This window comes from Ascaphus truei, chromosome 3 (assembly GCF_040206685.1).
Source record: "Ascaphus truei isolate aAscTru1 chromosome 3, aAscTru1.hap1, whole genome shotgun sequence".
In the NCBI taxonomy this organism is placed as follows: domain Eukaryota; kingdom Metazoa; phylum Chordata; class Amphibia; order Anura; family Ascaphidae; genus Ascaphus; species Ascaphus truei.
This window is the reverse complement of record NC_134485.1, coordinates 345,101,073-345,114,190: the sequence shown is the minus strand read 5'-3', so window position 1 is coordinate 345,114,190 and position 13,118 is coordinate 345,101,073. Positions and strand designations below refer to the sequence as shown.

The following is a 13,118-nucleotide window of genomic DNA, read 5'->3' as shown; positions in this document are numbered from 1 at the left end:
GCAGGCTTACAAATGCTTTGGCCAAAGGGTTTAACCAAATACCCTTTTTCATGAGATTATTATTTTATTTTAGCCTAATTGGTAGGAGCGCAGGAATCGTTCTTTTTTGTTTTTCTATATGTAAGGCCTTTCTTTTTACCTGCAGCAAACTTCTATAGGGGGGAGCGCAGTATTATGTACAGTTTCTAACATTGCATGACAGACACCACACTGTGCAGTTCCTTAGTAAGCACATTGTAGCATATTATGGCAGCGGCAGCTTTTCCGAGTTCACATTAAGTGCATGGGCCATCATATTCCATACTGAGGGGGAAGTAATATTAATATAGGGGTATGCAAGACATTTAGAAATGTCGCTCTGCGAGTTTAAATCGGTGGTTTGTTTCCCCACTCCTAAAAAGAAAGGAGGGTAAATGGAAGTGAAAGAGGCCCCTGAATATTACTTACTAGGGTCATTTCACAAGCGAGCAACAGCAGGAAAGCCATGAAACCTGCTAAGAATAAGTTGCTCTATTCAGTGAGTGGGTGCAACAAGTTCAGAGAGAGGGCAAGACTTCCCTAAACATCTCCACACACAGAAAATTGCCCTTTAAAGCCTAAGCAGAATTTAACTATTAGTGTATAAATGCCCAAGTGTGTCATTGTCATGTGTATCTACAAGTGTGACTCTAAACAGACCTGTGTCATTGCATGTGTATCATTTTGTAGTTTTTCTCAGCTATGTCACTGGAGTTTCCTAACAAGAATATGAATAACTAAAGAACATTGCACAAGATCAGGACCGCTTAGAGGTTTGTCGCCGGGGCAGAGGACTCAATTGTTGAGTGGGAGAAGGGGTCGTGCGGGCAGATCCAGTTGTTGAGCGAAAGAGGGGGGTGGTGGTGAGGGTTGGGCGCAGGCCCATTTGCTTAGACGGGAAGGGGCCGACCCGGTGGAGCCGTTATAGGGAACCCAGTGCGACAATGTAAGTTTGGAGAAAAATTAAGGCCCCTTCCTCCCCCAAGTCCAGGAAAACAAACCCGCCTTCCCCCTGCCATTGTTGGTGGCCCTGCTCCTGTTCGTGGCCCTGCTCCTGTTCAAGATAACGCTAGTGGGGTCACATTAAACCCCTTTCTACATAGGAATTGTTTCCACAGAACAAACATATCTAAATTCATTTGTATCTGTTAAACTAGGAACGTCTACCAATGGCACCTCATCCTCTCACTGCAGTATGCCATTATTCTAGCACCCCCCACTGCATACACTGGTCTATAATGGAAACACAAACCCTTTCTGCATGACCCTCTGATATTCTAGCGCTTCCCACACCCCACACAGCTCTGCTATGGCACCTCAATCCTCCACCATAGCACCCTATTATGCTAGCACTGCCAACATGCAGTTCTGCCATTCTAACTTAGGCTGCGTCCATAGGACAATCAGCGCTGAGCCGTGCGGGCGCTCCGCGATGAGCCCCGTCATCCTCAATGAGGATGTCTTGAGAGGTGACTCCCGCGACCGTCCGCAGGCGTGCTGAGGCGCAGGGATTTTCAGCTGACAGCAGAACCTGTTTCTGAGCGCGTTGTCGGCTGAACCTCCAATCAGAGCGAAGCAGTGTCAACGTCACAGCGCTGTGACGTCGGCTCCGTGACGTTGATGTCGGCGCTTCGCGGGCTATTGGCGCAGTGACGTCAGTGCCCCGCCTCATCCCGCCTCCTGATCGCGCACGCTGGCTCGTCTGCTAGTTCATGCAATCGCTCCTGATTGCGCAGACGAGCCTCAGCGTCAGCGCGGAGGAGCGCGGCTCCCCCCTCTATGGACGCAGCCTTAGTCTACAGCACACCTGTGCAGACAGAATTACACATTTAAAATAGACAAAGAAGACCAAAATGGCTAGCTAAACCCCAATATAAGGTAGTGTCCCTAAATGTCAAGTGTCTGAACGTAAATGGTAAACGTGGGTTAGCCCTAAAAGAATTTAGAAAACTCAAAGTGGACGTGGTCTTTCTGCAAGAGACACATTTTGACACACAAGAACCTCCTAACACCTGTAGGGGGACATATCCCACAGTGTTTTACTCATCCTTCTCTAGAAAAATAAAGGGGGGTAGCAATCCTAATAAGGCATGATATACCATTTCAGACACTGGAGATTAAAGGGACGGGAAGGGAGATTCCTGGTAGTTCACGGCCTTCTCTCATCATTTCATATCACGCTAGTCAATGTGTATGCGCCTATTGAGGGACAGGTAGATTTTTTTAAAGGCCACATTGGAGTCTGTAGGAGGCAGCCGTGACCAGTCCATGATTATAGGAGGAGATTTTAATATGCTCTGAATCCAGATGTTGATAAAACCACACATCCAGGGCAACCACACTCTGCATTGACATATAATACAGCGAGGAAATTTAGAGTGCTAACTAAAGAATTTGGATTGATAGATGCTTGGCGCCACTCATGTAAAGGCCAAAGAGATTACTCTTTTTACTCGCCACCGCATGACTCATACTCAAAAATTGATCATATATTTGTGACCCCCAATATTTTGGAAGTATTGGTTCATTCTGACATAGGACCTATTTACATGGTCGGATCATGCTCCAGTTGCAAAACTGTTTGACCCCCCATTTGCTAGAACTGAATCATACCATTGGAGGATGAATGACTCACTGCTGAACCACCTGGAGATTAGTACACAAATAGAAGAGTCATCAAAAAACTATTTTCAGATAAATAATTGGTCAGTTGAGTCCTCCACAACCCTATGAGAGGCCCATAAGGCCACGATTAGAGGACAACTCGTATCAATAGCGTCATACAGAAAGAGAAAGAAATTAGAGATTCAAAAAAGTTAATAGATAACATTGTAACATTAGAAACTAAGCATAAAGAAAATCCATCAAGGAAAATCTATAAGATTTTAAATCAAGCAAGAAATGAACTTAAAAAATTGCAAATGAAGGATGTAGAGAAGGCACTTAAATGGACTAAACAGACTTACTACGATAAGGGTGATAAAGCAGACCGTATCCTGGCAAACAAAGTTAGGGGGTTTAAATCTAGAACGTAGGTCCCAGTTATCAGGACTAGGGGGGGGGGAGATTTGGTTTATAACCCCTCAGGGATAGCAGAGGTATTTGCTAACTTTTACACAAAGCTTTATGACCATTATTCGTCAACCCCAACAGCCAAAATCCCAGATTTGGATCAGATTGATGAATATTTGAGGAAATGCAAACTCCCAAAGCTGTCAGAGGAGGACCATAGGAGTTTAAATGCAAAATGAACCCAGCTGGAACTTAGAGAGGCGGTCAAGTCATTAAAGCCAAAGACTCCGGGTGGATTTTCAAATTTATATTATAAAAATGTTAAAGGGATCGTTGGGCCATGTCTACTTGAATTATTTAATGGTTGTCTGAAAGGAAAACAAATCCCCCCACAAATAACGGCCAATATAGTAGTGATTCCTAAGGAGGGGAAAGATCCTATGTGTTGCGGCAGTTATAGGCCAATATCGCTTCTAAACACAGACTTGAAAATTGACAGTAAAATTCTGTCCAACAGATTAAATCTGATACTTCCCAGACTAATTCATTATGACCAGGTGGGATTTGTGAGTGAACGCCAAGCGTCGGACAATACGAGAAAAAGTATTAATATTATCGATCATGTAAATAATGTAAAACCTAAAACTGTGTTATTGAGCCTAGACGCGGAAAAGGCGTTTGACAGGATATGGTGGGACTTTTTAGACAAAACTCTAGAAGTACAGGTATTTGGGATCTCGTGGGTGTTTCTGCAGGGAGTTCGGGCTCTCTATCAGACTCCAGCAGCCACGCTGAAACTACCAGGTGGGGATAGGTATCAAATAATAATCAAGAATGGGACCAGACAGGGGTGTCCCTTTTCACCCCTGCTGTTTGCACGAACAATTGAGCCTTTGTCAGCTACCATTAGAGGCTCCCCCAACATACAAGGGGTTAAAATAAAAGATGAGAGCTACAAATTGTCACTGTTTGTAGATGATATTATCCTTAGGAAAACTAACCCATTGACATCTCTCCCAAACGTACAGTCTACACTTAGCAAATTTGGTGAGCTATCTGGATATAAAGTAAACACAGGGAAGTCTGAAGCTATAAATTTAACATCTGACAAGGATGTTGAGATTCTCAAGCTAAATTTCAATTATAAATGGAAAAATACTAATTTGAAATATCTAGGGATATAGCTCACAAGAGACGATCACTCACTATATAAATATAATTACCCGGAACTATTCTCAAAAATTAAGAAAGATCTTCAATCCTGGAATTCCCTTCATATATCTTAGGTAGGACGTATAACAGCAGTCAAAATGAATATTCTTCCCAGACTTTTTTTATATTATTTCCAGACACGACCAATCTCTGTCCCACATAAAAGTATAAAAGAAATTCAAAATCGGATTATGCCATTTATCTGGAGAAATAAACAACCAAGGACAGCTAAGTCAATTATGCTGGAAACTAGGAAAGGGGGAGGTTTGGCGGTCCCAAATATTCTAAAATACTATATGGTGTCACATATATTCAGTGTAGGTACCTGCAAAATTTGGTTATGCCTTGACGTGGCTTGCAGGCTTATAACGCTTTGGCCAAAGGGTTTAACAAAATAACCCTTATTCATGAGATCACTATTTTATTTTAGCCTTATTGGTAGGGAATCGTTCTTTTTGTTTTTCTATATGTAAGACTTATCTTTTTACCAGCAGCAAACTTCTATAGGGAGGAGCACAGTCTCGCATATGAAGCAGATGATTTATTGGCACTGTGCAAGTGGGATGTACAGTATAGCAGGGTGGATCTGAGCTCAGTCAAAAAAACGATTGGGCTGTCTTCTCTTCTGTGGTCGAGTGTCGAACCTGAAGGGGGGAGGTGTGTGTTTGTGTGGGGGGGGGGGGGGGTTGGGAATGGGAGACAGTCTGAACCAGCAGTGATTGGTTTGCACTGAAAATCTGGCAGATGGCCAAAAGAAAATATAAGGTGATGTCAGACCCATCTAGACTCATCCCTTTGTTTGTTAATCCAGGATTCCTTCCTGGTATGCAAGGACAGGGATACAATAGCTGGAGAGATAGGGGGATCTTAGAGGTGAGAGATTTGCTGGTGAGGGACAAACTAATGCAGTTTGAAAAACTGAGGGGAAAATACAATCTACCACAATCTGAGATGTTTAAATATATGCAGATTCGACACTTTGTAAAAAGAAGTCCCCAAGGAATTGTTTCCCAGACCCACGTCATTTGAAGAACTATGTAAAATTAGAAGATACCAAAAATGGTTAATATCGTCCCTATACCAAGGTCTAACTCATATGAAAGACACTCCCGTCCATCAATATATGGAACAGTGGGCTTTCGATTTTCAGACAGAAATAACTAGAGAAGACTGGGAAGATATATGGGAAAACGTGGGTAAAACTTCCATATGCACAGTAACAAAAGAAAACATATAAAATTAAGCTAAAACGGTATTATAGCCCCAAGAGATTAAAGCAGATGTTTCCGGAGGCATCAGATAGTTGTTGGAGGGGATGTGGACAGACCGGAAATATAGCACATATCTGGTCGTACTGCCCGGCAGTACAGATCTAATGGGGGAAATTTTTGAAATTGGTAAAAGAAGTTTGTGGATATTACGGTCCCGCTAGATCCAATCCTAATAATTCTAGCCAAACCTATGGAGAATGTGAATCCCTGCACGCTCAAATTAATTTCGCACATGCTAATGGCAGCCAGATGCACCGTGGCAGCGGCGTGGAAAAAAAACACTCCCCTCCAGAAGAGAAGTTATTAGGAGAATAAATGAAGTTCAGCTAATGGAGAAACTTACCTCATGCCCTAAACCACACTACGAGGAAGTTCTACAGGGTATGGGAACCATGGGATGTAAGAGATAAGCTGAGATAGCTAGAGTGGATTGGGTGAGGAGGGATGGGAGAGAAGAGAAATTATCCATTAGTGAGAGAGGAGAGACAAGAGGGAAAGGCCCCATGAGGACTATTATATGATTAAGATGGGAATTTCTAAACTCTTCAATGTTGTATGATTTGGAATGTGATTGTTGATGTATTAAAACTATGTAATTCTTTCCCCCCCCTTTTCTTTTTGTACCCACCATCTCTCCCATTTTCGTGTTGAAAAACTTAATAAAAATACAAGTTATAAAATAGGCAAAGAAGGGTGGGAAGCCATGTTGGTCCTTTCTTCCATATACTGTAGTAACAAATGAGTGAGAGGGAATAGCAGGTATGATACCTTTTATTGGTCAAATTAAAGGTATTATACCACCTACTCCCTCTCCGTCTTTTGTTACTATATTTAAAAAATTACTTTTTTTTCACTTAAACTTTTTGCCATTTTTTTGGGGAGGGATGAATGGGAACAGAAAGCAAATAAGGAGGTGGGGGTGGATAAGGAGTCAGCAATAATTACCATTGCAAACACGGAGCCATCCATTACAAGTACAACATCAAGACAGTATTTGAATACAGTGAGAGTTTTGATGAGAAGAGATGTACCTAGGACAAGGGTCTCCAAACTCAGTCCTCAAGGGCCACCAACAGGCCGGCTTTTATGGATATCCCTGTTTCAGCACAGGTGGCTCGGTCTTTGATTGAGCCACCTGTGCTGAAACAGGGATATCCATAAAAGCCGGTCTGTTGGCGACTCTTGAGGACTGCGTTTGGAGACCCCTGATCTAGGAGAACACATATCAATAATTTTAACATTAATCGACCTATTAGAGGTCCATTGCCTTTAGAATATAAATTGTATTTTGTTTCTTTAAATGATACTATCTATTGATCCAATGGTCCCAGATTTTGTGAAAGCTTTTCATATAATGTTTTAGGAAGGATGGAAGACTTTCCAATAACATCACGATGGGGTTGGGTGATTCTTCCATGCAGCCGCTATTCAGCCACTGGCAGCTGTCAAGATATGGGAGATTAGTTTGTGAATGGAAGGATTCACGGTCTCCATTGGTTTGGACAGAATAATTAAGATTGGATCAAGAGGAATTTTAATCTCCAAGGTTTGTTCAATTATCTTTTGTATCATGACCCAGAATTGTTGCACATTAGGGCATTACCACTAGATCACCTATTTGACCAGCATTGATTTGGGGAACATCAAGCTAAGTCTTTTTGGAGTTTAGTGGTATCTAAATAATGTTTGATAAATATTCTCCTTTGATGAAATACATATAGAAGTTTGAGATATTATGCTAACTGTCCACCCAATCATCATTTGAAATTTCAACCTGTAAATCCGACTCCCATTTTCTCATTTATTTATGATTGAGGAGATCACCCATGAGGACTAGTTCTTGATATAAAATAGAGTCTAGGCCTTTTTGGTACTTCCTATTTCTACACAAGTCTTCAAAGGTGGTTGTACTCAGAAAGTCAAGTTTTGGAGATACATGAAGTATGAAATGCGTAATTTGAAGATACCTACAGTAAATAGCTCAGAGGGGCGTAGGGAATATTTGGAACAGAGCTCATAACAGAGTTTCCACTTCGCCAATAGGTTGCCTATACCTATAATATTTTTATTTTTCCAGGCATCAAAGGAATTTGTATTCCATCCTGGTGGCAAATTCAGATTATTGAATAAAGAAGCTAATTTAGATGGAGGGGAAGTCAACAGAAATTTAGATTTAGCTGTATTGCAGATGCTTAGGGTGCAATCGATTTATAGGAGATGAAAACTGTTGGCCAAATTTCTTGGCTTTTTCCAACCAAAAGGAGGGAAGTTAACGACGTAGGTTTAACATATGAGGCTTCTATTTCAACCCAACAGTACAACTTTGGATTAGTGTACCAATATATAATTGGCTTTAGATGAAACGCCAAGTAATATCGTTTGATATCTGGGACCACTAGGCCTCCCCTGTCTTTGGATCAAGAAGGACTGATCTCACCTGTCTCTTTGGCCTCTTGCCAGATAAATTTAAACGGCTTGTTTTGTAAATGTTTTATATATTTGATAGAGATGGGGATTGGAAGGGTTTGGAAATTATATCAAAGTCTAGGTGAGATGTTAATTTTAATATAATGTATGCGACCAAGCCAGGAAACTTGGAATTTATTCCATGTTTGCAGATCTTTTTTGATTTGTATGAATATACTGCTAACACCCCTCAATATACAAGCTAACATCCTGCTGGCTTTGCCGTTGCTTTGTTATATTACTTGCCTAGTTTAAAGTCAGCTAACATAATGACTCCCAGGCCCCTTTCCTCTATAGTAGCTGACATTATACTGCCATTAATCCTGTATTCTGCCTTTGTATTTATGCGACCTAAGTGCATTATTTTGCTCTTTTGGGGCATTAAATTGTAGTTGCCACACTTGTCCATCTCTACCTAAATCATTAATCACTTTGATATCTCCCCCCCCCTCCCCGGATACCAAACTCTTGCAAATATTTGTGTCATCTGTAAAAAGGCATACTTTCCCTTCTAGGTCATCTGAAATGTCACCAAAGGATATTTTCTTGTCCTTTCAGGGATTTTTTTCATTTTTTTTTTTTTTTTTAAATCTAATGCTCCATTCGGGAGATTAAAGCAATTAAAATGCTGTGTACAGATGGTCAAATGGAGAACTACCCAGTGGAGCCCAGTGCAGTCTAAAGGTTAACATCATAACCTCAGATGCTAGTGTACCCCCCTCCTAAAGCGTTACTAACGTCGCTGTTGTATACTAGTGTAACGGTCATATCACCCCACCCAATCGCATATACCGCGTGCGTGGAGAGAACATGCAATGTTACCAAGGGGTGCGTGGTGCAATACCTGTTGGCTCACAGGAGGCTGAGCCTCCGCTATAGGGAACCTGGGGCAATATATTACAATACTAATGATGCAGCGCCTCCACCTGCGATGGCTCCCACCAGAGGGGGAGTAGTTCCTCGCAGGACAATACACAATGACCACACGGACAGCTCTATATAACTATTGACTTTACTACTTGCAGCAACATATCTCATCACATCTCAACACATGCGCCACGGCGGACGCTAACCACTCTAGGCGTCACGGCGGACGCTACCACCTCTAGGCGTCACGGCGGACGCTACCACCTCTAGGCGTCACGGCGGACGCTACCACCTCTAGGCGTCACGGCGGACGCTAACCTCCCGCAGAGTGACCCCACCCTGTGTCCAGTAACCCCCACCCAAATGTCTTGCACTCCCAAAGTCATATACCAATGTCTGCATATATGTGTGTGACTGCGCAGCCACTATGTCTGGTGATTAGGCCTTGTTGGTGCACGTGAAGGGTAGGTTACCTGCCCGCGGCTCCAGCCACGGGTACCGCGATATCACGGAAGATCCGCCCGATCCGACGTTGTCCTCCACACCGCGTTGGGTGACCTCCAGCGCGGATAATATCACCTTAGTCCCAGGGTCTTTAGTGGTGTTCTGAGCCCAGAACCCACCTCACAGGGCCGCACGACTTAGGCACTGTGTCCCTGACTAAGCTACCAATAAATGGGGCAGTGTCCCTATCTAGGGCCTGTCCCTAACTCCACAATCTATTTGGTGGCTCAGGACCTAACTGGGGCCTTGGGGCTGCTGGCCTAATGCAGAGGGTCACTGACCCCTGCATCTACCTCTTACCCCTAGCTGGTCCGGATCCTGACTGACTCTGTCTGGCAAACCCCGCGAAAATGTATCTCTCTGGGAGCAGGGGAATCCGGCCTTCCGATTGGCTCCCTGGCGTCACGTGTCTCTGCCCCTGTGCACCCTGGGGGCTGTCCTTCCCGCCCTGCATGTGCGCGAGCTGTTTGGGGGCCTCTCGCGCTAGCTGGCCTCCTGCGCATGCGCAACAGCGCTGAACATGGCGGCGCCCTTCACTTCAGCCGCCGGGCCGGTGGCAACGCGATCGCGGCCTTAGCGACGGCCCGATTGCGTCCCCGGCAACCGTCCCGCTCGCGTCCCTAGCTACCAGGGATTCCGATGCCGCTCGCGTCCCTAGCAACCCAGCAACGTGCGGCTCGCGGGACAGCAGGAAGGGGGGTGAGTGCTCCAGGGGGGGCATGGCTACATCCTCCCCCTGGTAAAATCCCCAACGTCCTCGCTTGGGACACCATGCAATACAACTATATACAAAAATTATATAATGAAAAGGGCGTAACATACTTATATAATGAAAATTTCAACAACCAACCGTGATTTCACTATATCAGCTCTACATCAGATTGTACATTTCACTGAACATCACAATAACTGACTGTACTCTGCTGCGAGCCCACTGCTGAGCCTCATAATGGGGTGCCCCAACTTGATCATAGGTTACCCGATTTGGAGGGTACCTGACTCTTTGGCCCCTACGGAGTTGTTCCTCTGCGACTCCCTCGGGGGAGTAGTACACACAGTCCTGAGGCTCAGCCTCTTCCCTTGAGGGGAGAATTGTCTCTGTACAGTCTCTGTTAGACACAAAGCTCGGGCTCTGTGGATCCAAAGGCTGGCCTGTTGGTGCCACCTTAGTAGGCGTTGGCCTACGGGGCCCTTTACCCGTAGCTCCTCTGGGAGATGCCCCTTCTGTGGAATAGTCCCTTTGAGAGGGTCCCTTCATAGGGTCTTCAGGAGTTTCAGAGTGGGTCTCGTTATTTACAGTCTCTTGACCCACCTCTGATAGATCGGACTCACCGTTGAGCGGCGTGGCCAGTATCTCTGTCTCTTCATCTTCCACTTGTGGGATGGGAAGAAGATGATTACGGTGCCATACCTTTACCCGGCCATCAGTGTCTTTGATGCGATAGACCGGGAGGCCAGGCATCTTGGATTCAATTTCATACACTCCGTCTCTCCATCGGTCGGCCAATTTGTGTTTTCCCGGGACTCCGAGGTTGCGAAGCAACACAGCATCCCCAGGACGAAGTTCCCGATATTTGACCTTATGATCATATCGTCGTTTGTTTCCTGCGTTCAGCTTAGCTGTGGACTTTTCTGCTTGTTGATAGGCCTGCTGTAAACTGTCTTTCAGTCTTTGTACGTATTTGAAATGAGTGGCATTATGTATCCCATCTGTCGAGACTCTGAGACGCACATCCACTGGCAGTCTGGCCTCACGCCCAAACATGAGGAAGTAAGGGGAGAATCCCGTTGACTCGTGTCTGGTGCAATTATACGCATGCGCTAGGCCCTCCACATGTCGACTCCATTCAGATTTTTGCACACTCTGTAGAGTTCCGAGCATGTCCAGTAAGGTTCGATTGAATCGTTCTGGCAGCGCATCACCTTTGGGATGATACGGGGTCGTTCTTGATTTTGCAATGTTCAGCATTTTGAGCAGTTCTCTGATCAATGTGCTCTCAAAGTCCCGCCCTTGGTCGGAATGAAGGCGGTTGGGAAGACCATAGTGAACGAAGAACTTTTCCCATAGTACTTTCGCGACCGTGATAGCCTTCTGGTCTTTTGTGGGGAAGGCCTGGGCATATCGGGTGTAATGGTCCGTGATGACCAGCACGTTACCGATGCCTCGGCTATCAGGTTCGATACATAAAAAGTCCATACACACCAAGTCCATTGGACCAGAACTCTTAAGATGGGCCATGGGAGCTGCTCTGGTAGGCAACGTCTTGCGTTGAACGCATCGGGAACAACGGCGGCAGTGTTGTTCCACCGCTTCCCGCATCTTGGGCCAGAAGAACCGGTCTCGGACTAGCCCAAAAGTCATCTCTACACCGAGATGCCCGTGTTCATCGTGTAGAGACTTCAACACCAGGTATTGTAAGTTCTTAGGTAGGACTAGTTGTCTCCTATCCGGGTGGTTATGGTATTGCACCACCCGATAGAGCAAGCAATTGTCTATTTCAAATTTGTCCCATTCTCGCATGAGCAAGGCCACCAAGTCATTGGGCGCACGTTTCAGAAGGGCTGGGTTCTTTTTTTCAACGGCGTGTCGGATGATACTAGCGACCGGATCTCGAATTTGGTAGTCTACCAGATCTTTCCACCGGAACACTTTGTCGTGCGTGAGGTGCATCCCCTTTGGGTCGCAGTAGGCGGCGGGGACAGCCTGCGACTGGCATCCCAAAGAGTCGCCACTCGTAACTCAGAGAAGGCCACTTGGTCATTAACTATGGCTGCAGTTTTACACATAGCCCGCACTCCGGGTCCGGGAAGTTCTTCCCATTCTTCATCATCGGGGGTGGCGAGTAATCCTGGCCTTCGGGAGAGGGCGTCCGCCCCAATATTCAATGGCCCCGGCTTATACTTCAAGGAGAAACGGTAGTTACTGAGGGCGGCCTGCCATCTGTGGCCGGCTGCATCTAATTTGGCCGACGTATTGATGTACGTGAGGGGATTGTTGTCCGTCCTTACCTCGAAGGTGACACCGTACAAGTAATCGTGGAGCTTCTCGGTGATCGCCCACTTGAGAGCCAGAAACTCCAACTTGTGGACGGGGTATCTCTGCTCACTGGGTGTCAAGCTGCGGCTGATGTAAGCTACCGGCCGTAGGCCCTCCGGGTGCTTCTGGTGCAGGACGGCGCCTAGTCCATTTAGACTGGCATCCACATGCAGGACGTATGGCTGTTCGGGATCCGCATAAGCAAGTACAGGCGCTTCGGTCAGACACTTCTTCAGCTTCAGGAAGGCCCGCTCACACTCAGAGGTCCATTTGTCACCGAACGGTTGGCGGGCTGATACAGCATTCTTCCCGGTCTCGGAAGGGTATATCTTCAACAGATTGTTCAAAGGTTTAGCCTTGCTCGAGTACCCTTCCACGAAGCGGCGGTAGTACCCGCAGAACCCTAGGAAGGATCGCAACTCTGTGACGTTCTCTGGGCGAGGCCATTTCACCACAGCCTCTACCTTGGCAGGGTCGGTGGCGACCCCTTTGGCGGACACGATGTGCCCCACGTAGGTCACCGAGGTATGGCAAAATCGGCATTTGTCTAGGGATAATTTCAACCCTTCGTTCCCCAGGCGGTCGATCACTTTAAACAATCGCTCTTCGTGCTCTTCCAGAGTCCTTCCGAAGACGATGATATCGTCCAGGTACACCAGACACTCCCGGGGAATCATGTCCCCGATAGTCTTTTCCATCAACCTTTGGAACGTGGCAGGCGCCCCACATAT

The 13,118-nt window shown here is 45.7% G+C and overlaps 1 protein-coding gene across 6 annotated transcripts in view; it reads right to left on the bottom strand.

Moving 5' to 3' along the window:
• NFE2 (nuclear factor, erythroid 2) overlaps positions 1–13,118 on the bottom strand; it is a 66,289-nt gene that overhangs the window by 38,308 nt on the left and 14,863 nt on the right. The window contains exon 1 of one of the 6 annotated variants that reach the window (XR_012799971.1): positions 9,320–12,104. The exons of 4 other annotated variants lie outside the window; for them this stretch is intronic. The gene's annotated coding sequence lies outside the window, so the exon portion shown is untranslated. Of the gene's footprint in view, positions 1–9,319; positions 12,105–13,118 lie in introns of those variants that run through there. One more of the 6 variants, XM_075591756.1, reaches the window with a different exon arrangement.